The sequence below is a fragment of the Rhinatrema bivittatum genome, unplaced genomic scaffold (assembly GCF_901001135.1).
Source record: "Rhinatrema bivittatum unplaced genomic scaffold, aRhiBiv1.1, whole genome shotgun sequence".
Taxonomy (NCBI): domain Eukaryota; kingdom Metazoa; phylum Chordata; class Amphibia; order Gymnophiona; family Rhinatrematidae; genus Rhinatrema; species Rhinatrema bivittatum.
The window spans coordinates 10,628-36,607 of NW_021820365.1; the positions used below are offsets into that span (position 1 = coordinate 10,628).

At 48.6% G+C, this 25,980-nt stretch overlaps 1 long non-coding RNA gene across 2 annotated transcripts; it reads right to left on the reverse strand.

The window, feature by feature from the left end:
- Window positions 1-924: 924 nt before the first annotated feature.
- On the reverse strand, window positions 925-25,432 carry LOC115081572. Of its 2 annotated transcripts, XR_003853831.1 has the most exons (4): window positions 25,324-25,417; window positions 19,565-19,626; window positions 14,981-15,285; window positions 925-1,146 (listed from the first exon to the last, which is right to left on the reverse strand). It is a non-coding gene; the product is annotated as an uncharacterized LOC115081572 (long non-coding RNA). The 2 variants fall into 2 exon arrangements; XR_003853830.1 differs by lacking the exon at window positions 19,565-19,626 and having other exon boundaries at window positions 25,324-25,432.
- Window positions 25,433-25,980: the final 548 nt, after the last annotated feature.

Genomic DNA, 25,980 nt, shown 5'->3' on the forward strand with positions numbered 1-25,980 from the left:
AGTAGATGTGATTCGGTTATTTACACTTTCGGATAATAGAAGGACTAGGGGGCACTCCATGAAGTTAGCAAGTAGCACATTTAAGACTAATCAGAGAAAATTCTTTTTCACTCAACGCACAATAAAGCTCTGGAATTTGTTGCCAGAGGATGTGGTTAGTGCAGTTAGTGTAGCTGGGTTCAAAAAAGGTTTGGATAAATTCTTGGACGAGTAGTCCATTAATGGCTATTAATCAATTATACTGAGGGAATAGGCACTGCTATTAATTGCATCAGTAGCATGGGATCTTCTTGGTGTTTGGGTAATTGCCAGGTTCTTGTGGCCTGGTTTGGCCTCTGTTGGAAACAGGATGCTGGGCTTGATAGACCCTTGGTCTGACCCAGCATGGCAATTTCTTATGTTGGGATTTAAAGATTGCTGAGCTAGCTGTGTTAGAGAATAAATTAGAATTGTATACTCAGATCTGAAACCCTTACTGGAGCTGGCAGGAAATAGAAGCAGGCTCTTGATTTTCAAAGTTGGAGGATATTGTTTGTATCGGAATGGGAACATGTGAGAGGCCTTGGTTGTGATATTTCTTTGTATAATCTGCAGTCTTACTTAATTTGTGTTAACAAGGAACAGTACATTGTAACTGTTGATGTTTCTTTCAAAATTATAAATAAAAAGATTAAAATAAAAGAAAGAGGATCCTAGAGTTGAAGGTGCTTTGGTTTGACCCAGTATGGCATTTATGCTCTTATGTCCATGTAACTTTAACTCTGCTCTCGCCAGTCAATCACTCAGCGCCCTGAGCTGTTACACAGACTCTCACCAGTCACATATTGTTCCCTGCTGGGACACTGGCTCTCACCATCCAGTCACACGCTTCCCTGCAATTGTCCAATTAAACTCTAGCCAGTGCTCCTTGGCCAGTCACTCACCTATGACTGTGGGCTCCAGGTCTACAAAGACAGCTCTGGGGACGTGTTTGCCAGCGCCGGTCTCACTGAAGAAGGTATTGAATGAGTCATCCCCTCCCCCGATGGTCTTGTCACTGGGCATCTGTCCATCGGGCTGGATGCCATGCTCCAGGCAGTACAGCTCCCAGCATGCATTGCCAATCTGGACCCCAGCCTGGCCCACGTGGACAGAAATGCACTCACGCTGCAGGAAGGCAGAGAAATACCACATGAGATATGTATGCAGCGCTGTCTAACAACACCGGCAATAATGTGACTGCTAGCAATATAATATAATCCTAAAAGCCAAACCCTTCAAGATGATAGTGAGACTTCATGTGCTCTGATACTGAGTGACAGACACAGAGAGAACCACAGACATTCAGACAGAAGAGACACAGAAGGGAGCAACACATAGTGAATCAGAGAGAAACAGACAGAGATACAGGGAAGCTGCACAGAGGGAATGTCAGTGTGACCCCCCCTATGGTCACCAGCCTGAGTGATTTATGAATGAGCATTGAGGTACTTGCAGGACTGAGGTCAGCCCTGTCCCCTCAGCTCGGTTTGAGATGCAGCAGAGAGCAGTGAGGAGGCTCACAAGCAGCCCACTTCTCAAAGAAGGAACATTAATAACAATTTTATTTGTAGAAAAGTAATTTGCTGCAGGTACTCAAAATTTAGGGAAAACCAAGCTCCAGAAGCAAATCACTAACTCGTTGCCCCTCTGGAGGGAAACTAGACCCCCATCAGCCAGCACTGACCGGTGATTCACCTTCCCTGTGGGGGAAAGCAGGCTCCAGAAACAAGCCCTGACCAAAAAGAGGAACATCTGGTGGAGCTGAAAGAGACAAAGCATGAGGAGCAGGAAAGATGTCTACAGTAGCAAGGGCAGAGGTGGCCCTGTAAGATGAAAAGAGGACACTGAGGAATGTGCAGAAATGCTAAAGAAACGCTTCTTTTTGGTGCTCGCGGTAGAAGAGCCCTGCTGGTCACATGGGAGCGCGGTAGATACCATGCCGCGTTCTGGAAGAGCGAGTTTATGTGAGCCTAGCAAAACTGAAAGTGGACAAAGCCATAGGGCCGAGATACTAAGGGGGCTGAAAGAGATTCTGGCAGGTCCGCTGATACGGGAGGGCACTGCAAGACTGGAGAAGGCTGGAAACTGCAGTCCAGTCAGCCTCACCTCAAAATCAGTGGAGACTCTGCTGAGCTATCTGCAATCCACTGGGATGCAGGATGCGAGGCAGCATTCACCAGGGGAAGGCCGGGTCAGGCCAATCTAATTGATGTTTTTCATGCAGTGACTAGGGAATTGGATCAAATGCATGCGCTGGATGTGCTTGACTTGGATTCCAGCAAATGTTTTGACCCTCCCCCACACAGGAGCAGCCTGGGGGGGGGTCCCAAGGCACTGGACTGGATTAGGAATTGGTTGACGCATAGACGACAAAGGGTAGAGGCAAATGGAAATCACTCTGAAGAAAGAAGGGAGCTTAGTGGCCTGCCTTGGGGATCAATTTTGGAGCCAATTCTGTTCAATATCTTTGTGAGCAATATTGCGGAAGGGTTAGAAGGAAAGGTTTGCGTTTTTGTAGAGGTCACTAAGATCGGCCAAAGTGAACACCCGTGAAGGAGTCATCCGAATCAGAAGTGATCAGAGAAAGCTTACGCAGTGGTTGAAGGCTGCCAATTAAAATTCAGTGCCAAATCGTGCAGAGCCATGCATGTGGGGTGCAGAAAGCCAGAGAAGCTGCATGTGATGGGGAGGCGAGAGACAGGGACAGAGATCTCGGGGAGATGGTAGCAAAGCAATGTGACAAGGCCATGGGTATTCTGGACTGCGCAGAGAGAGCCCTAACTAGCAGGAAGAGGAGGTAATAATGCCCCCGTACATGTCTGGGGTGAGGCCTCGCCTGCAATAGTCTCGAAAAGGATAGACAGGATGGAAGTGGTCCAGACAAAGCCAAGCAAAACGGCAAAAGGTCTGCACCAAAATATTTGTGAGAAGAGGCTTGAGAAGGTAAAGGTGTAGACCCTAGAGGAGAGGAGAAGCAGCCTGGGGTTTGTCAATAGGCACATTAGGCTGGCTGGAGATTTACCACCTTCCAGTGTGCTGAATGTCATTCAGCCGAGAACAGATTCAGCTCCTCCATTCCTCTCTACAGCAGGGAACAGGAGGCGAGGGGGTGAGCTCGGAGCAGACACAGCAGAGCAAAACGAGTTACTCCAGTCCTGAACCCAGCTTTTCTCCTCCCGTCATTCAGCAGCAGGAGGAGAGGGGCTGAGCCTGGAGCCGGCAGAGCACAGGGGGATCATTTTGTGGAGATTAGGAGAGTGGCTGGGGGGTCAGGAGAGTGGCTGGGGGATGTATGTCGGTTTGGGAGAAAGGGGAATGGGGCAGTGGTTGTGAGTGTGAGAAGGAAGGGGCTGTGTGTGTACGTGTATGTGTGTACGTGTGCGTGTACATGTGTATATATATGTATGTATGTGTACATGTGTGTGTGTGTGTGTGCACGTGTATGTGTGTACATGTGTATATATATGTATGCGTGTACATGTGTGTGTGTACATGTATGTGTTCGTTTGCCGGATTGGGTGGGATGTTAGAGAGGACGTGGAAGGTGGATTGGGACCAGAGAACGATAGGGGCAGTTGCTTCCTCCTTCAGATCCTCTCTCCCTGGATCTCAGCTTGTGTCCCACGAATCGTGAAGCCTCCTTTCCTCCTTCTCCCCACCCCCTCCTACTCCCTCCTCCCCTTTTTCAGTCCAAGATTCTCTCTCTCTCCCCCTCCTTTTCCTTTATCTCAGATTCCTGAGACCGACCCACTCTTCAATCTTTCACCCTTCTCATGTCCAGTCAGCAGAGAAAGGCAGGTGATGTTGCCCCTGTACAGGTCCCTGGTGAGACCTCACGTGGGATACTGAGTACAGTTCTGGAGACCCCGCCTTCAAATGGATAGAAACAGGATGGAGTCGCTCCGGAGGGGGCTACTGACATGGTCAGTGGTCTTCAGTCTAAAGCACATGGGGAGAGACTTAAAGATCTGAACATGAACACCCGGGAGGAAAGGCGAGATATGATGGGGACATTTAATAGAGACATTTAAATACCTTCACATTTTCCATGCAGATAAGATGAACCTTGTTCAGTGAAAAGAAGCTGTAAAACGAGGGGTCATGTGATGAGGGCAGACTCAGGAGTGATGTAAGGAAATATTTCGTTACAGAGAGGGTGGGGGATGTGTGGACCGGCCTCACCATGAAGGAGATGGAAGCAGTATCTGAATTCTAGGAAGCAAGGGATCTCTAGGGAGCGGTAGGGGTTGCACAGCTGAAGCCCGAGATATTTTTCTGCCATCACCTTTCTATGTCTCTGGGTTTCCTCTCCCCATCCTCTAACCTTCTCTTCGCTCTATTCCTGGCCCTCCATTCTTCCTCTCCCCATCCAGGGTCCTTTCACCCTCTTCCCACCCCTGTAGTGATAATTGTGAGCCCCTTTTCTCACCCAGTAAAAAGAAAATGCATTTTACAGACCAAGAAAGGTTAGACAAATACTTTATTTTAATAATGTAAAATAAAAAAACTAGAAAATGTTTGCAATGTTTCCAGAATTCTCAGATTTTTGCCACAGAATCTACCCCTGAGCTGCCACAAGACACCGGGCGTCTATGCCTTACACCATCTGACCATACAGGGGAGAAGCCACATCACCAGCCTGGGACAAGAAAATCCCCCATCCATCACTAGATAGGATGCAAACGCCTGAATGCACAAGAAAGAAACATTTCCAGTGGAAAGGAAGCTGTAGAACTGGGGATCAAGATAAGAGGCTGCAGAGAGTTACACTCAGTGGCACCGTCAGGAAAGGATGCTGGATCAGACGATGGAATCGAAAAGGGCGTGGGATAAACACAGGATCCCTAGTGACCCGAGGATGGAAATGAAGCACGCTGCTAACCTTTCTGTATGGGGGTACCTGAATGCAGCGGCACTTAAAACCCTAAACACAAGGTGAGGGCTTAACCTGCACGGAGCAGCAGTTACTACCCTAAACATCTCTCATAGAAACCCATCTCAGGCTATGATGTACACACACACACACACACACACACACACACACACCTGTTTCAGGATATGGAGTATCACTCTCATAGACATCCATCTCAGGCTATGATGTACACACACACACACACACACACACACACACACCTGTTTCAGGATATGGAGTATCACTCTCATAGACATCCATCTCAGGCTATGATGTACACACACACACACACCTGTTTCAGGTTATGGAGTATCACTCTCATAGACATCCATCTCAGGCTATGATGTACACACACACACACACACACACACACCCCTGTTTCAGGATATGGAGTATCACCCTCATAGACATCCATCTCAGGCTATGATGTACACACACACACACACACCTGTTTCAGGATATGGAGTATCACTCTCATAGACATCCATCTCAGGCTATGATGTACACACACACACACACACACACACCTGTTTCAGGATATGGAGTATCACTCTCATAGACATCCATCTCAGGCTATGATGTACACACACACACACCTGTTTCAGGATATGGAGTATCACTCTCATAGACATCCATCTCAGGCTATGATGTACACACACACACACACACACACACACACCCCTGTTTCAGGATATGGAGTATCACTCTCATAGACATCCATCTCAGGCTATGATGTACACACACACACACACACCTGTTTCAGGATATGGAGTATCACCCTCATAGACATCCATCTCAGGCTATGATGTACACACACACACACCTGTTTCAGGATATGGAGTATCACTCTCATAGACATCCATCTCAGGCTATGATGTACACACACACACACCTGTTTCAGGATATGGAGTATCACTCTCATAGACATCCATCTCAGGCTATGATGTACACACACACACACCTGTTTCAGGATATGGAGTATCACTCTCATAGACATCCATCTCAGGCTATGATGTACACACACACACACACACACACCTGTTTCAGGATATGGAGTATCACCCTCATAGACACCCATCTCAGGCTATGATGTACACACACACACACACACCTGTTTCAGGATATGGAGTATCACCCTCATAGACATCCATCTCAGGCTATGATGTACACACACACACACCTGTTTCAGGATATGGAGTATCACTCTCATAGACATCCATCTCAGGCTATGATGTACACACACACACACCTGTTTCAGGATATGGAGTATCACTCTCATAGACATCCATCTCAGGCTATGATGTACACACACACACACACACACACACACCTGTTTCAGGATATGGAGTATCACCCTCATAGACACCCATCTCAGGCTATGATGTACACACACACACACACACACACACCCCTGTTTCAGGATATGGAGTATCACTCTCATAGACATCCATCTCAGGCTATGATGTACACACACACACACCTGTTTCAGGATATGGAGTATCACTCTCATAGACATCCATCTCAGGCTATGATGTACACACACACACACCTGTTTCAGGATATGGAGTATCACTGTCATAGACATCCATCTCAGGCTATGATGTACACACACACACACACACACCTGTTTCAGGATATGGAGTATCACCCTCATAGACATTAGGGATGTGCAGAGCAAAATTTTATGTTCATATTTTTTATGTCCGAAAGGGGGTCCCACTTGCGGCCAATATGGACATAAAAAAAAATCCAATGAGTTGGGTATATGTACATATGTGCAAAAAAAAAATGTAAACCCCCTCACCCTCCTTAATCCCCCCCCAGACTTACCACAACTCCCTGGTGATCGAGCGAGGAGTGAGGACGTCATTTCTGCAATCCTTGGCGAGAAGCATGTGACGTCGGTGGCACGTCGAGTGACGCGGCGTCAGGTGATTCCCGGCTCGTTCGCGCCAGATGGCTCGTTCGGCCCAAAAAGAACTTTTGGCCAGCTTTGGGGGGCCTCCTGACCCCCCCAAGCTGGCCAAAAGTTCTTTTTGGGCCGAACGAGCCGTCCGGCGCGAACGAGCCGGGAATCACGTGACGCCGACGTCACGTGATTCCCGGCAAGTTCGCGCTGGACGGCTCGTTCGGCCCAAAAAGAACTTTTGGCCAGCTTGGGGGGGCCTCCTGACCCCCTCAAGCTGGCCAAAAGTTCTTTTTGGGCCGAACGAGCCGTCCGGCGCGAACTCGCCGGGAATCACGTGACGTCGCGTCTGAGTGACGCGGCGCCACGTGATTCCCGGCGAGTTCGCGCCGGACGGCTCGTTCGGCCCAAAAAGAACTTTTGGCCAGCTTGGGTGGGTCAGGAGGCCCCCCCAAGCTGGCCAAAAGTTCTTTTTGGGCCGAACGAGCCGTCTGGCGCGAACGAGCCGGGAATCACGTGATGCCGGCGTCACTCGACGTGCCGCCGACGTCACATGCTTCTCGCCAAGGATTGCAGAAATGGCGTCCTCACTCCTCGCTCCATCACCAGGGAGTTGTGGTAAGTCGGGGGGGGGGGGATTAAGGAGGGTGAGGGGGTTTATATTTTTATTTTGGCTCAACAATCGCGATTTCCCACATATCGAACATATCTATGTTCGATATGTGGGAAATCCGATCGTTTATGTCGAATCAATTTTTTAAGTAAAAAAAAAATATGAGTTGCGTTTTACTAATGCGGTCAATCCGAATGCACACCCCTAATAGACATCCATCTCAGGCTATGATGTACACACACACACACACACACCTGTTTCAGGATATGGAGTATCACCCTCATAGACATCCATCTCAGGCTATGATGTACACACACACACACCTGTTTCAGGATATGGAGTATCACTCTCATAGACATCCATCTCAGGCTATGATGTACACACACACACACCTGTTTCAGGATATGGAGTATCACCCTCAGACATCCATCTCAGGCTATGATGTACACACACACACACACACCCCTGTTTCAGGATATGGAGTATCACTCTCATAGACATCCATCTCAGGCTATGATGTACACACACACACACCTGTTTCAGGATATGGAGTATCACCCTCATAGACACCCATCTCAGGCTATGATGTACACACACACACACACACACAAACACACACACCTGTTTCAGGATATGGAGTATCACCCTCATAGACATCCATCTCAGGCTATGATGTACACACACACACACACACCTGTTTCAGGATATGGAGTATCACCCTCATAGACATCCATCTCAGGCTATGATGTACACACACACACACCTGTTTCAGGATATGGAGTATCACTGTCATAGACATCCATCTCAGGCTATGATGTACACACACACACACCTGTTTCAGGATATGGAGTATCACTGTCATAGACATCCATCTCAGGCTATGATGTACACACACACACACCTGTTTCAGGATATGGAGTATCACTGTCATAGACATCCATCTCAGGCTATGATGTACACACACACACACACACACACACACACCTGTTTCAGGATATGGAGTATCACCCTCATAGACATCCATCTCAGGCTATGATGTACACACACACACACACACCTGTTTCAGGATATGGAGTATCACTCTCATAGACACCCATCTCAGGCTATGATGTACACACACACACACCTGTTTCAGGTTATGGAGTATCACTCTCATAGACATCCATCTCAGGCTATGATGTACACACACACACACACACACACCTGTTTCAGGATATGGAGTATCACTGTCATAGACATCCATCTCAGGCTATGATGTACACACACACACACACACACACACACACACACACACACACCTGTTTCAGGATATGGAGTATCACTCTCATAGACATCCATCTCAGGCTATGATGTACACACACACACCTGTTTCAGGATATGGAGTATCACTCTCATAGACATCCATCTCAGGCTATGATGTACACATACACACACACACACACATACCTGTTTCAGGATATGGAGTATCACTCTCATAGAAACCCATCTCAGGCTATGATGTACACACACACACACACACACACACACACATACCTGTTTCAGGATATGGAGTATCACTCTCATAGAAACCCATCTCAGGCTATGATGTACACACACACACACACCTGTTTCAGGATATGAAGGATCACCCTCATAGACACCCATCTCAGGCTATGATGTACACACACACACACATACACCTATTACCCTCATAGACACCCACCTCAGGCTATGATGTATACACACACACACACACACATACACCTGTTTCAGTATATGGAGTATCACTCTCATAGACACCCATCTCAGGCTATGATGTACACACACACACACACACACACACACCTGTTTCAGGATATGGAGTATCACCCTCATAGACATCCATCTCAGGCTATGATGTACACACACAAACACCTCTCTGAACATAAGGACTATACCCACAAACACAGTTACAGAATAAAGGATATATACACACACAAGTATACATGGACAGCTGTCACATACTGCACTGATACAGATACTGAACCCTGTGGTAGGGCATGGAATACAGGCACCTGTTATACTATAAGCAGTAAACACACAAACATATATACAGTATACACACACACAGAGGTAAATACACAGACTCTTTTTAGGCGTTTACATGTGGGTGACCAGAGAGCTGGATGAGGAGAGACCTATAGACCTCGTGTACTTGGTTCTCAGTAAGGCCTTTGACATGGTTTTGTACAAGCAACTTATAAATAAGCTGAGTGCCCATGCTATGGGACCCAAGTGACTGACTGGCTAGAGACTGGTTGAATGGGAAGTGACAAAGTGTAGTGGAAAATGGAGCTCTCTCTGAGGGAAAAGGACATTACCAGTTTTTGGACCAATTCCTTTCAACATTTTTGTAAGTGATATTGTGCAAGGACTATCTAGAAAGGTTTGTATTTTCAAGGATGATAAAATCTGTAACAGGAGCAAGCACAGAGAATATCTGAGGGAGTGGTAGGAATTGTAGAGATGATCAGCAGTGTTGATGGGCAGACTAGATAGGCTGAATGGTCTTTTTCTGTCATCATGTTTCCATGATAAGGACTAGTATACACACACACACACACTCACACATGTCTCAGGATAAGAAGTGCATATACATACAAACACACAAGGATGTATGCATAGACCTGTCTTAGGGGAAAGACTACACACATAAAAAAAACAAAACACAGAGATGCATACAGACACTTGTCTCAAGATGAGTACACACACAGTTAGAGAGGTATATATATAGCACCAACTGCTACATATATATATATCCTGAAATGTCTATATACACAGACCTGTCTCAGGAGTACACATACATTCATACAGACAGATATATACACAGACCTGTCTCAGGAGTACACATACATACATACATACATATAGATATATACACAGACCTGTTTCAGGAGGATTGCACACACACACAGGTATATACACAGACCTGTCTCAGGAGTACACATACATTCATTCAGATATATACACAGACCTGTCCCAGGAGGAGTACAACATACATTCATACATACAGATATATACACAGACCTGACTCAGGAGGAGTACACATACATACAGACAGACATATACACAGATCTGTCTCAGGAGAAGGATTGCACACACACACACACACACAGGTATATACACAGACCTGACTCAGGAGGAGTACACATACATTCATACACACAGATATATACATAGACCTGTGTCAGGCGAAGGATTTCACACACACACACACACACACACAGGTATATGCACAGATCTGTGTCAGGAGAAGGATTTCACACACACACACACACACACACACACAGGTATATACATAGACCTGTGTCAGGAGAAGGATTTCACACACACACACATACAGGTATATACATAGACCTGTGTCAGGAGAAGGATTTCACACACACACACACACACACACACACACACACACATACAGGTATATACATAGACCTGTGTCAGGAGAAGGATTTCACACACACACACACACACACACACACAGGTATATACATAGACCTGTGTCAGGAGAAGGATTTCACACACACACAGGTATATACATAGACCTGTGCCAGGAGAAGGATTTCACACACACACACACACACACACAGGTATATACATAGACCTGTGTCAGGAGAAGGATTTCACACACACACACAGGTATATGCACAGACCTGTGTCAGGAGAAGGATTTCACACATACACACACACAGGTATATACATAGACCTGTGTCAGGAGAAGGATTTCACACACAGACACACACAGGTATATGCACAGACCTGTGTCAGGAGAAGGATTTCACACACACACACAGGTATATACATAGACCTGTGTCAGGAGAAGGATTTCACACACACACACACAGGTATATACATAGACCTGTGTCAGGAGAAGGATTTCTCACACACACACACACACACACACACAGGTCTATACATAGACCTGTGTCAGGAGAAGGATTTCACACACACACACACACAGGTTTATACATAGACCTGTGTCAGGAGAAGGATTTCACACACACACACACACACACACACACACACACACACACAGGTATATACATAGACTTGTGTCAGGAGAAGGATTTCACACACACACACACACAGGTATATACACAGACCTGTGTCAGGAGAAGGATTGCATGCACACACACACACACACACACACAGGTATATACATAGACCTGTGTCAGGAGAAGGATTGCACACACACACACACACACACACACACACAGGTGTATACATAGACCTGTGTCAGGAGAAGGATTGCACACACACACACACACACACACACACAGGTATATACATAGACCTGTGTCAGGAGAAGGATTGCACACACACACACACACACAGGTATATGCACAGACCTGTGTCAAGAGAAGGATTGCACACACACACACACACAGGTATATGCACAGACCTGTGTCAGGAGAAGGATTGCACACACACACACAGGTCTATACATAGACCTGTGTCAGGAGAAGGATTACACACACACACACACAGGTCTATACATAGACCTTTGTCAGGAGAAGGATTTCACACACACATACACACAGGTATATACATAGACCTGTGTCAGGAGAAGGATTGCACACACACACACAGGTATATACATAGACCTGTGTCAGGAGAAGGATTTCACAAACACACACACAGAGGTATATACATAGACCTGTGTCAGGAGAAGGATTGCACACACACACACACACACACACAGGTATATACATAGACCTGTGTCAGGAGAAGGATTACACACACACACACACACACACACACAGGTATATGCACAGACCTGTGTCAGGAGAAGGATTGCACACACCCACACACACGTATGTACATAGACCTGTGTCAGGAGAAGGATTGCACACACACACACACACACACACACGTATATACATAGACCTGTGTCAGGAGAAGGATTGCACACACACACACACACATACACACACACAGGTCTATACACAGACCTGTGTCAGGAGAAGGATTGCACACACACACACACACACACACACACACAGGTATATACATAGACCTGTGTCAGGAGAAGGATTGCACACACACACACACACACACACAGGTATATGCACAGACCTGTGTCAGGAGAAGGATTGCACACACACACACACACACACAGGTTTATACATAGACCTGTGTCAGGAGAAGGATTTCACACACACACACACACACACACACAGGTATATACATAGACTTGTGTCAGGAGAAGGATTTCACACACACACACACACAGGTATATACACAGACCTGTGTCAGGAGAAGGATTGCACGCACACACACACACACGCACAGGTATATACATAGACCTGTGTCAGGAGAAGGATTGCACACACACACACACACAGGTATATACATAGACCTGTGTCAGGAGAAGGATTGCACACACACACACAGGTATATACACATAGACCTGTGTCAGGAGAAGGATTGCACACACACACACACAGGTATATACACAGACCTGTGTCAGGAGAAGGATTGCACACACACACACACAGACACACACAGGTGTATACATAGACCTGTGTCAGGAGAAGGATTGCACACACACACACACACAGGTATATACATAGACCTGTGTCAGGAGAAGGATTGCACACACACACACAGGTATATACACATAGACCTGTGTCAGGAGAAGGATTGCACACACACACACACACAGGTATATACATAGACCTGTGTCAGGAGAAGGATTGCACACACACACACACACACACACACACACACACATGTATATACATAGACCTGTGTCAGGAGAAGGATTGCACACACACACACACACACACACACACAGAGGTATATACATAGACCTGTGTCAGGAGAAGGATTGCACACACACACACAGGTATATACATAGACCTGTGTCAGGAGAAGGATTGCACACACACACACACACACACACACACACACACACAGGTATATACATAGACCTGTGTCAGGAGAAGGATTGCACACACACACACACACACAGGTATATACATAGACCTGTGTCAGGAAAAGGATTGCACACACACACAGGTATATACATAGACCTGTGTCAGGAGAAGGATTGCACACACACACAGGTATATACATAGACCTGTGTCAGGAGAAGGATTGCACACACACACAGGTATATACATAGACCTGTGTCAGGAGAAGGATTGCACACACACACAGGTATATACATAGACCTGTGTCAGGAGAAGGATTGCACACACACACAGGTATATGCACAGACCTGTGTCAGGAGAAGGATTGCACACACACACACAGGTCTATACATAGACCTGTGTCAGGAGAAGGATTGCACACACACACACAGGTCTATACATAGACCTGTGGCAGGAGAAGGATTGCACACACACACACACAGGTATATACATAGACCTGTGTCAGGAGAAGGATTGCACACACACACACACACACACACACGCACACAGGTATATACATAGACCTGTGTCAGGAAAAGGATTGCACACACACACACAGGTATATACATAGACCTGTGTCAGGAGAAGGATTACACACACACACACACACAGGTATATACATAGACCTGTGTCAGGAGAAGGATTTCACACACACACACACACACACAGAGGTATATACATAGACCTGTGTCAGGAGAAGGATTGCACACACACACACACACACACACACAGGTATATACATAGACCTGTGTCAGGAGAAGGATTTCACACACACACACACACACACACAGGTATATACATAGACCTGTGTCAGGAGAAGGATTGCACACACACACACAGGTATATACATAGACCTGTGTCAGGAGAAAGATTACACACACACACAGGTATATGCACAGACCTGTGTCAGGAGAAGGATTGCACACACACACACACGTATATACATAGACCTGTGTCAGGAGAAGGATTGCACACACACACACACACACAGGTCTATACATAGACCTGTGTCAGGAGAAGGATTACACACACACACACACACACACACACACACAGGTATACACATAGACCTGTGTCAGGAGAAGGATTGCACACACACACACACACACACACACACACACACGTATATACATAGACCTGTGTCAGGAGAAGGATTGCACACACACACACACACACACACACACACGTATATACATAGACCTGTGTCAGGAGAAGGATTACACACACACACACACACACACACAGGTATACACATAGACCTGTGTCAGGAGAAGGATTGCACACACACACACACACACACACACAGGTATATACATAGACCTGTGTCAGGAGAAGGATTGCACACACACACACACACACGTATATACACAGACCTGTGTCAGGAGAAGGATTGCACACACACACACACACACACACACACACAGGTATATGCACAGACCTGTGTCAGGAGAAGGATTGCGCACACACACACACACACACACACACAGGTATATGCACAGACCTGTGTCAGGAGAAGGATTGCACACACACACACACACGTATATACACAGACCTGTGTCAGGAGAAGGATTGCACACACACATTCTGGAAGTTCTCACCATTTTGCAGCTTCTTAGTCTTCGGTCCGACAGTGAAGGGCTCGGAGAACGAAGGTCCTGGTCTGAGTGCTCTGCGCACCGTTGCCTCTCTTTATAGCCAGTGGTTGTGTTGTTAGAAACCAGGAAGGGGGATGGGTGCTGGTCGCTGCTTGCCCTGGCCTGCAGACTGGGCCATGCTTCCCCCTCCCCTGCAGGTAACAACGGAAAACGAGGGAGGGTAGCCGGGCCCCTTAGGCCCTTGGATACCTCAAACAAAGTTCTGGCATTGTGTGAAGTGTTTGTTTACCCAGTATCAGGAGTCTCACCTGCAGTAACAAAAGAGAGGCCGGAGAACAAGGGATCAGTGCAAGAAAGAGAGGGGAGAAGAGAAAGATTTAATGAGATAGGGGCCTTAGAAAGACAGTGAAAGAAAGAAGGTACCTGAGCAGTATCATGGGCAGAAGAGACTGGAGAGAGCTTAGCCAAAGCCAAGTACAGAAGGAAAACAGCACAAAGGTTAAACGGGAAAGATGAGCTAAGAAAGTAAAAGCCAGAGGCAGACAGAGAGTGAATAAAGTCAGGAGACAAATTCAAACTCGGACAAAGCATGGGGGTAACCTGCGCTCAATGCTCATGTATGTGAAATCTAAGAGCCGCGCAAGTTCTCACTGACCTGGCTCTGTGCCACTAATCAGCATTTTATCCGGAGAAGTCCAAACTTGCGTAGCTCCTGGTTTTTAGATAACTGAGCGTGTACCTGTATTTTATAACCTGTGCATATCATAAAGTAATAAAATACTGTAGCAACTTGGCACATTACCCATATACATGCATATAGGAGCATGCACAAGTGGTTTTGAAATGTATCCTCATTGTCTGCAAAACTCCTTGTGTACTCAGCTACGGGTAACTCCGTGAGCTCTGCTCAATGCAACTTATTACAGTGGCCCCTGAGGGAGGGTCAGTATCCGACAGAATCATTTTCCATGTAATGGCGTTGAAATAAGGTGAGAAAGGGTGGGACTCGATCACACGGTGTGGAGATGGGTGAAGTGATGTGGGACTGGTTCTCATGGCACGGGGATGGGTAAGACAAGATCTCATGATGTGGGGAGGAGTGAGGGACAGGAATACATGGTGTGGGATGGGTGAGAAGGGGTGGGATAAGATCACATGCTTTCAAGGAAGCGCAGTGCGGTCACATCACTGCTGTTCAGGGGTGTAACTGCCGCTCTGTGCAGGTCACCCCACGCCTTCTAGGAAGCGCAGTGCGGTCACATCACTGCTGTTCAGGGGTGTAACTGCCGCTCTGTGCAGGTCACCCCACGCCTTCTAGGAAGCGCAGTGCGGTCACATCACTGCTGTTCAGGGGTGTAACTGCCGCTCTGTGCAGGTCACCCCACGCCTTCTAGGAAGCGCAGTGCGGTCACATCACTGCTGTTCAGGGGTGTAACTGCCGCTCTGTGCAGGTCACCCCACGCCTTCTAGGAAGCGCAGTGCGGTCACATCACTGCTGTTCAGGGGTGTAACTGCCGCTCTGTGCAGGTCACCCCCACGCCTTCTAGGAAGAGCAGTGCGGTCACATCACTGCTGTTCATGGGTGTAACTGCCGCTCTGTGCAGGACACCCCACGCCTTCTAGGAAGCGCAGTGCGGTCACATCGCTGCTGTTCATGGGTGTAACTGCCGCTCTGTGCAGGTCACCCCACGCCTTCTAGGAAGCGCAGTGCGGTCACATCGCTGCTGTTCAGGGGTGTAACTGCCGCTCTGTGCAGGTCACCCCACGCCTTCTAGGAAGCGCAGTGCGGTCACATCGCTGCTGTTCAGGGGTGTAACTGCCGCTCTGTGCAGGTCACCCCACGCCTTCTAGGAAGCGCAGTGCGGTCACATCGCTGCTGTTCAGGGGTGTAACTGCCGCTCTGTGCAGGTCACCCCACGCCTTCTAGGAAGCGCAGTGCGGTCACATCACTGCTGTTCAGGGGTGTAACTGCCGCTCTGTGCAGGTCACCCCACGCCTTCTAGGAAGCGCAGTGCGGTCACATCACTGCTGTTCAGGGGTGTAACTGCCGCTCTGTGCAGGTCACCCCACGCCTTCTAGGAAGCGCAGTGCGGTCACATCACTGCTGTTCAGGGGTGTAAACTGCCGCTCTGTGCAGGTCACCCCACGCCTTCTAGGAAGAGCAGTGCGGTCACATCACTGCTGTTCATGGGTGTAACTGCCGCTCTGTGCAGGACACCCCACGCCTTCTAGGAAGCGCAGTGCGGTCACATCACTGCTGTTCATGGGTGTAACTGCCGCTCTGTGCAGGTCACCCCACGCCTTCTAGGAAGCGCAGTGCGGTCACATCGCTGCTGTTCAGGGGTGTAACTGCCGCTCTGTGCAGGTCACCCCACGCCTTCTAGGAAGCGCAGTGCGGTCACATCGCTGCTGTTCAGGGGTGTAACTGCCGCTCTGTGCAGGTCACCCCACGCCTTCTAGGAAGCGCAGTGCGGTCACATCACTGCTGTTCATGGGTGTAACTGCCGCTCTGTGCAGGTCACCCCACGCCTTCTAGGAAGCGCAGTGCGGTCACATCACTGCTGTTCATGGGTGTAACTGCCGCTCTGTGCAGGTCACCCCACGCCTTCTAGGAAGCGCAGTGCGGTCACATCACTGCTGTTCAGGGGTGTAACTGCCGCTCTGTGCAGGTCACCCCACGCCTTCTAGGAAGCGCAGTGCGGTCACATCATTGCTGCTCTGTGCAGATTATTTTGAGATCTCTTCAATAGTTTGGGAAGATCATTAATGTATGTTTTTTGAAATTATTGTTCTCCCTTGGGGTGCCCTTCATTGCCTAGGCTGCTAACCCTTTGGGGACAGAGAAATTCCCACATTTCCTGAATGTAATCCCCTTTGAAGTGCCTAGAAAAAGCAGAAAATAAATCAGATAAATAAATAAATAAATAACACATGGCTGGGGGTGGATGAGAAGGGGTTGGACAGGATTGAATATTGCAAGGATGTATGAGGTGGGATGGGAGAGGATCTCATGGCATAGGGATGGGTGAGAAGGGGTGGGATAGCATCACATGGAATGGGTGAGATTGGAGAGGATCTCATGGCATAGGGATGGGTGAGGTGGGTGGTGGGATAATGAGTGAGGTGGAGTGGGACAGGATTGCATGGTGCAAGGATGTATGAGGTGAGATTGGAGAGGATCTCATGGCATAGGGATGGGTGAGGTGGGTGGTGGAATAATGAGTGAGGTGGAGTGGGACAGGATTGCATGGTGCAAGGATGTATGAGGTGAGATTGGAGAGGATCTCATGGCATAGGGATGGGTGAGGTGGGTGGTGGAATAATGAGTGAGGTGGAGTGGGACAGGATTGCATGGTGCAAGGATGTATGAGGTGAGATTGGAGAGGATCTCATGTATAGGGATGGGTGAGAAGGGTTGGGATAGCATCACATGGAATGGGTGAGATGGGGACAGGCTCTCATGGCATAGGGATAGGTGAGGTGGGATGGTATGGGACGGGTGAGATGGGTGAGATGGGGACAAGATCTCATGGCACAGGGATGGGTGAGAATGGGGTGGGATAAGATCACATGGGATGGGTGAGGTGGGTGATGGGATAATGAGTGAGGTGGAGTGGGATAGGATTGTATGGTGCAAGGATATATAAGGTGGGATGGGAGAGGATCTCATGGCATAGGGATGGGTGAGGTGGGTGGTGGGATAATGAGTGAGGTGGAGTGGGACAGGATTGTATGGTGCAAGGATGTACGAGGTGGGATGGGAGAGGATCTCATGGCATAGGGATGGGTGAGAAGGGGTGGGATAGGATTATATGGTTTGGGGATTGATGAGAAGGGATGAGACAGGATCACATGATGTGGGGAGGACACGATGACATGGAGTGGTAGGGGGCCACTTGGTAATAATGTGTTGCCCAGTGCCGGGTGTTAATCCTGTTACAAAGTGCATCTCTGGAACACTGTAATCCCGGGGCTTATTTACTAAGCAACATTAATGTGTTAACGCGCCTTCAATGCTCACTCAAGCATCAGCAAGAGCACAAAACACTGCTGATTGAATTTTAAGATGCAGCTCGTACAAATGCATGCAAGGCGGCTCATTCCTATTAAAACAGCCCACTGCAGATTTCAGTAAAGCCCGGGATCCGCACGTTGCCTCAGAAAGTTAACTTATTAGTAAACTTTAAGAGCGGTGGTTAACTTTCTCCTGAGAGTATCAGCAGGTTAGCATTCCCTCCCTCCTCCCCACCCCAGGGCGGCAGCTTTCCCAAATATCCCAGGACCAGCAGCGGTCGTTACTGTCCTGAAATCAGATGGAACTGCCCGGGTCTGGGCGTAAAATGCGCAGTCAGAAGTGGACGCTGGCTGAATGAGCACTCACTGGATTTTCAGCTGCTTAAAACTATGCAGTCAGACCTGTTCCGGGAATGAGTTTCAAATCTACACACACACACACTTTCAGAACAATGTGAAAAGCACTTTACCTGCATAAATCATCTGTCTGAAAATGACTCAGCCTACCTGTGGGTAAAACCTCTCTGCACTGTTCCAGAGGCACCCAAGAGTTAGAGAGCCGCAGTGACTTACCTCTCACATTGCTGTAGCCCAGTGGTGGCAATTCCCTTCCTCAGGGGCCACATCTGGATGTTCTGAAATGCAGAGGCATAAATTGACCCGGTGCCTGGCAGGAATCGCTTGCTCTTCCCTATTGGGAGGTGTGCTAGGTCCAGCTCAACATCTGGTAATCTCATTCCACCCCATCCAGTCCGGTACCATGCAATCTCACCTCATCCTTCCCAATGCTAAACCCAGCATGGCCAAATTACAGCCCAACACCTTGTCTAATGCGGCACAGGTACCTTGCAGCAGATCTCCATCATTTCCAGCTGCTGATGCAAAATATATCAATCCCTCCATGTCCCAGCAGGGCTAGAGAAGATGTTGGCCTGGCTGTCCAAGTCACAGTCCAAGCCTCGGCAGGAAACCCAGCCAGCTTCTCGCTGCACTACACTTCCCAGCATGCCTAGGAGTGTCTGCTCCTAGAAGTGCCGCCTGGAGCAAGGGAAGGAGCTGGCAGCAAGGTGAGCAGGAAGCCCTGCAGCCCAGTAGGAAACAGAGAGGACGATGCAATACCATGCGTTCAGCCTAGCTCACAGCTTCACCTGCGGTTGGATGATGGTTTTGGATGTGCTAGAATAACTCCCAGTGCAATAAAGGGATAGCCTCATCTACATGGTATTACCCCTGAATCAAAAAAATCATCCTGTGCCAGACACGTGCGACGCCAACCCCAGAGCTGGCATGTCTTAATGCCTGAACAAAAAAGCAAAAAATACTGCTTTTCTGTGATTCCTCCAACTTAATATCATCCTGATACTAAGTAAGAGGAACCAAGGGAAGCATTGTGATTTAAAAAACACAGTCTTGACAACAGTCAGGTTAGGAAAAAGGACGCTCAATTTACGAGCATCTGTTTTCCTAACCCGAGCACAGCCAGGGTCTCCAGGGCACCCAATGCCATAGATGCACAATTTATCACTGGCGCGTCCCTTTTAACGAGGCAGCTCATTAAAATATGCCATCGCGCGTCCAAGAGACACCCTAAAAAAATGGGTGCTCAACATTTGTGCCCATTTTACCGCACAGCTTATTGCATCGGCTCCAATGTTAGGTGCTCGCTGTAATGGGGGTAGACGTTGACGGAGGCCCCAGTGTTAGGTGCTCTCTGTAATGGGGGTAGACGTTGACGGAGGCCCCAGTGTTAGGTGCTCTCTGTAATGGGGGTAGACGTTGACGGAGGCCCCAGTGTTAGGTGCTCTCTGTAATGGGGGTAGACGTTGACGGAGGCCCCAGTGTTAGGTGCTCTCTGTAATGGGGGTAGACGTTGACGGAGGCCCCAGTGTTAGGTGCTCTCTGTAATGGGGGTAGACGTTGACGGAGGCCCCAGTGTTAGGTGCTCTCTGTAATGGGGGTAGACGTTGACGGAGGCCCCAGTGTTAGGTGCTCTCTGTAATGGGGGTAGACGTTGACGGAGGCCCCAGTGTTAGGTGCTCTCTGTAATGGGGTAGACATTGACGGAGGCCCCAGTGTTAGGTGCTCTCTGTAATGGGGGTAGATGTTGACAGAGGCCCCAGTGTTAGGTGCTCTCTGTAATGGGGGTAGATGTTGACGGAGGCCCCAGTGTTAGGTGCTCTCTGTAATGGGGGTAGATGTTGACGGAGGCCCCAGTGTTAGGTGCTCTCTGTAATCGGGGTAGATGTTGACGGAGGCCCCAGTGTTAGGTGCTCTCTGTAATGGGGGTAGATGTTGACGGAGGCCCCAGTGTTAGGTGCAGGGCGGAGTCTTTGCTTGCTGTAATGGGGGTAGACGTTGACGGAGACCCCAGTGTTAGGTGCTCGCTGTAATTGGGGTAGATGTTGATGGAGGCCCCAGTGTTAGGTGCTCTCTGTAATGGGGGTAGACGTTGACGGAGGCCCCAGTGTTAGGTGCTCGCTGTAATGGGGGTAGATGTTGATGGAGGCCCCAGTGTTAGGTGCTCTCTGTAATGGGGTAGATGTTGACAGAGGCCCCAGTGTTAGGTGCAGGGCGGAGTCTTTGCTTGCTGTAATGGGGGTAGACATTGACGGAGACCCCAGTGTTAGGTGCTCGCTGTAATTGGGGTAGACGTTGACGGAGACCCCAGTGTTAGGTGCTCGCTGTAATGGGGGTAGATGTTGACGGAGGCCCCAGTGTTAGGTGCTCGCTGTAATGGGGGTAGACGTTGACGGAGGCCCCAGTGTTAGGTGCTCGCTGTAATGGGGGTAGACGTTGACGGAGGCCCCAGTGTTAGGTGCTCGCTGTAATGGGGTAGACGTTGACGGAGGCCCCAGTGTTAGGTGCTCTCTGTAATTGGAGTAGACGTTGACGGAGGCCCCAGTGTTAGGTGCTCTCTGTAATGGGGGTAGACGTTGACGGAGGCCCCAGGGTTAGGTGCTCGCTGTAATGGGGGTAGATGTTGACGGAGACCCCAGTGTTAGGTGCTCTCTGTAATGGGGGTAGATGTTGACGGAGGCCCCAGTGTTAGGTGCTCGCTGTAATGGGGGTAGACGTTGACGGAGGCCCCAGTGTTAGGTGCTCGCTGTAATGGGGGTAGACGTTGACGGAGGCCCCAGTGTTAGGTGCTCTCTGTAATTGGAGTAGACGTTGACGGAGGCCCCAGTGTTAGGTGCTCTCTGTAATGGGGGTAGACGTTGACGGAGGCCCCAGGTTAGGTGCTCGCTGTAATGGGGGTAGACGTTGACGGAGACCCCAGTGTTAGGTGCTCTCTGTAATGGGGGTAGATGTTGACGGAGGCCCCAGTGTTAGGTGCTCTCTGTAATGGGGGTAGATGTTGACGGAGGCCCCAGTGTTAGGTGCTCTCTGTAATGGGGGTAGACATTGACGGAGGCCCCGGTGTAGAGTTCCAGGTACACAGAGGTCAGGCTGTGAGAACTGCCATTGCTTATAACTGGCCATGCCTGCTCTGGCACAATGCGGGTATTAGAGAGAGCACTAGCAGGGAACTAGAGAGATCCTACCTAATTCCTACCCACATCATGGTAGGTGCTGAACAAACTCACAGACCTGTACCAGAGAGTGAGGGCGCAGCTCTGTAATGGGGCTCCTGGCATGAAAGAGGAGAGAATGGTGGAATACTAAGGTAGCTCTTACCTACAGTGCTTCTCGCTCCAGACAGCGCCTGTTTCAGCGTTAAAACATTTCTTTGAAAGAGACCACAGAAAATCTGTACTAGGATCTCCATGGAGGACCTCCTGCCCCCTGACCCCTAATGCAAACAGGAACCTGAAATGTGGCCCTGGTAGAAAAAAGAAAGTTTTCTCATACCTGCCCTGTATCATCTGCCCTCATCTCACCCCATCCTTATCCCCATGCAGTTCACCTTGATCTACCCCCTGCCACGGTATCCCATCCCTCTCTGAATCTCATTTCACTCTGGACCATGTTCAGGACACAAAAGAACGACTGCCTTCACTCTGGACCGCGTACAGGACACAAGAGAACGACTGCCTTCAGTCTGGACCGTGTACAGGACACAAGAGAACGACTGCCTTCACTCTGGACCGCGTACAGGACACAAGAGAACGACTGCCTTCAGTCTGGACCGTGTACAGGACACAAAAGAACGACTGCCTTCAGTGTGGACCGTGTACAGGACACAAAAGAACGACTGCCTTCAGTCTGGACCGCGTACAGGACACAAAAGAACGACTGCCTTCACTCTGGACAGTGTAGAGGACACAATAGAACGACTGCCTTCACTCTGGACAGTGTAGAGGACACAATAGAATGGCTGCCTTCACTCTGGACATTGTACAGGACACAAAAGAATGACTGCCTTCACTCTGAACAGTGTACTGGACACAAAAGAATGACTGCCTTCACTCTGAACAGTGTACAGGACACAATAGAACGACTGCCTTCACTCTGGACAGTGTACTGGACACAATAGAACGACTGCCTTCACTCTGGACAGTGTAGAGGACACAATAGAACGACTGCCTTCACTCTGGACAGTGTAGAGGACACAATAGAACGACTGCCTTCACTCTGGACAGTGTAGAGGACACAATAGAACGACTGCCTTCACTCTGGACAGTGTAGAGGACACAATGGAATGACTGCCTTCACTCTGGACAGTGTAGAGGACACAAAAGAACGACTGCCTTCACTCTGGACAGTGTACTGGACACAATAGAACGACTGCCTTCACTCTGGACAGTGTAGAGGACACAATAGAACGACTGCCTTCACTCTGGACAGTGTAGAGGACACAATAGAATGGCTGCCTTCACTCTGGACAGTGTAGAGGACACAATAGAATGGCTGCCTTCACTCTGGACAGTGTAGAGGACACAATAGAATGGCTGCCTTCACTCTGGACATTGTACAGGACACAATAGAATGGCTGCCTTCACTCTGGACATTGTACAGGACACAAAAGAATGACTGCCTTCACTCTGAACAGTGTACTGGACACAAAAGAATGACTGCCTTCACTCTGGACAGTGTACAGGACACAATAGAATGACTGCCTTCACTCTGGACAGTGTACTGGACACAATAGAACGACTGCCTTCACTCTGGACAGTGTAGAGGACACAATAGAACGACTGCCTTCACTCTGGACAGTGTAGAGGACACAATAGAACGGCTGCCTTCACTCTGGACATTGTACAGGACACAAAAGAATGACTGCCTTCACTCTGAACAGTGTACTGGACACAAAAGAATGACTGCCTTCACTCTGGACCTTGTACAGCACACAATAGAACGACTGCCTTCACTCTGGACAGTGTACAGGACACAATAGAACGAGTGCCTTCACTCTGGACCGTGTACAGGACACAAAAGAACGACTGCTTTCACTCTGGACAGTGTACTGGACACAATAGAACGACTGCCTTCACTCTGGACCGTGTACAGGACACAAAAGAACGACTGCCTTCTCTCTGGACAGTGTACAGCACACAATAGAACGACTGCCTTCACTCTGGACAGTGTACTGGACACAATAGAACGGCTGCCTTCACTCTGGACAGTGTACAGGACACAATAGAACGACTGCCTTCACTCTGAACAGTGTACTGGACACAAGAGAACGACTGCCTTCACTCTGGACCATGTACAGGACACAATAGAACGACTGCCTTCACTCTGGACAGTGTACTGGACACAAGAGAACGACTGCCTTCACTCTGGACAGTGTACAGGACACAATAGAATGACTGCCTTCACTCTGAACAGTGTACAGGACACAATAGAACGACTGCCTTCACTCTGAACAGTGTACAGGACACAATAGAACGGCTGCCTTCACTCTGGACAGTGTACAGGACACAATAGAACGACTGCCTTCACTCTGAACAGTGTACTGGACACAATAGAACGGCTGCCTTCACTCTGGACAGTGTACAGGACACAATAGAACGGCTGCCTTCACTCTGGACAGTGTACAGGACACAATAGAACGGCTGCCTTCACTCTGGACAGTGTACAGGACACAATAGAACGACTGCCTTCACTCTGAACAGTGTACTGGACACAATAGAACGACTGCCTTCACTCTGGACAGTGTACAGGACACAATAGAACGGCTGCCTTCACTCTGGACAGTGTACTGGACACAAGAGAACGACTGCCTTCACTCTGGACAGTGTACAGGACACAATAGAACGACTGCCTTCACTCTGAACAGTGTACAGGACACAAAAGAACGACTGCCTTCACTCTGAACAGTGTACAGGACACAAAAGAACGACTGCCTTCACTCTGGACCATGTACAGGACACAATAGAACGACTGCCTACCTTTGCAGTTCACTTCCCACTCCCTGGGATTTGGTTTTCCTCCTCATGAACCCAAATGGGCTCCCGCTCTTATCATGTCCCAGCTGGTCCTGTGGACTCTCCCCTTTCCTGCAGGGTTCCACCCACAGAGCTCTCTCCCTCTGTGGGACTTAAGGTGGACCAGGCATACACAAAAAGGGGGACACCGGGGTCACTCTGTGACACTAACTAACACAATCATTTTGAAACAGCTAATCTTACACACAGAGAACTGCATATCGAACTGATTTTCAAACACAATTTATGTAGGTTATCTTATAGTTAAAAATGAGTTTATGTGCAGCCTTAAAAGTACCCTTGTATCTCTGCAGCTAATTACCTATATAAAACTGATTTAGTGTACAACAGTGTGACAATGTGAAACTGTCTGTCTATGTGACTCAAATGGCCCACAACGTGATAATGTAAAAGTGTGCATCTGCCTGATGCAGTTTGTCTCAGTGTGACACTGTAAAACTGTGCATCTGCATGATTTAGTGAACTTGCATGGCACTGTGAAACTGTTCATGGCTGTGACTCTGTGTACCTCGGTATGACATTCTGAAACTCTGCATCTGCATGGCGTCATGGAGCTCAGTGTGACAATGTAAATGTATGCTTCTATGTACCACAATGTTC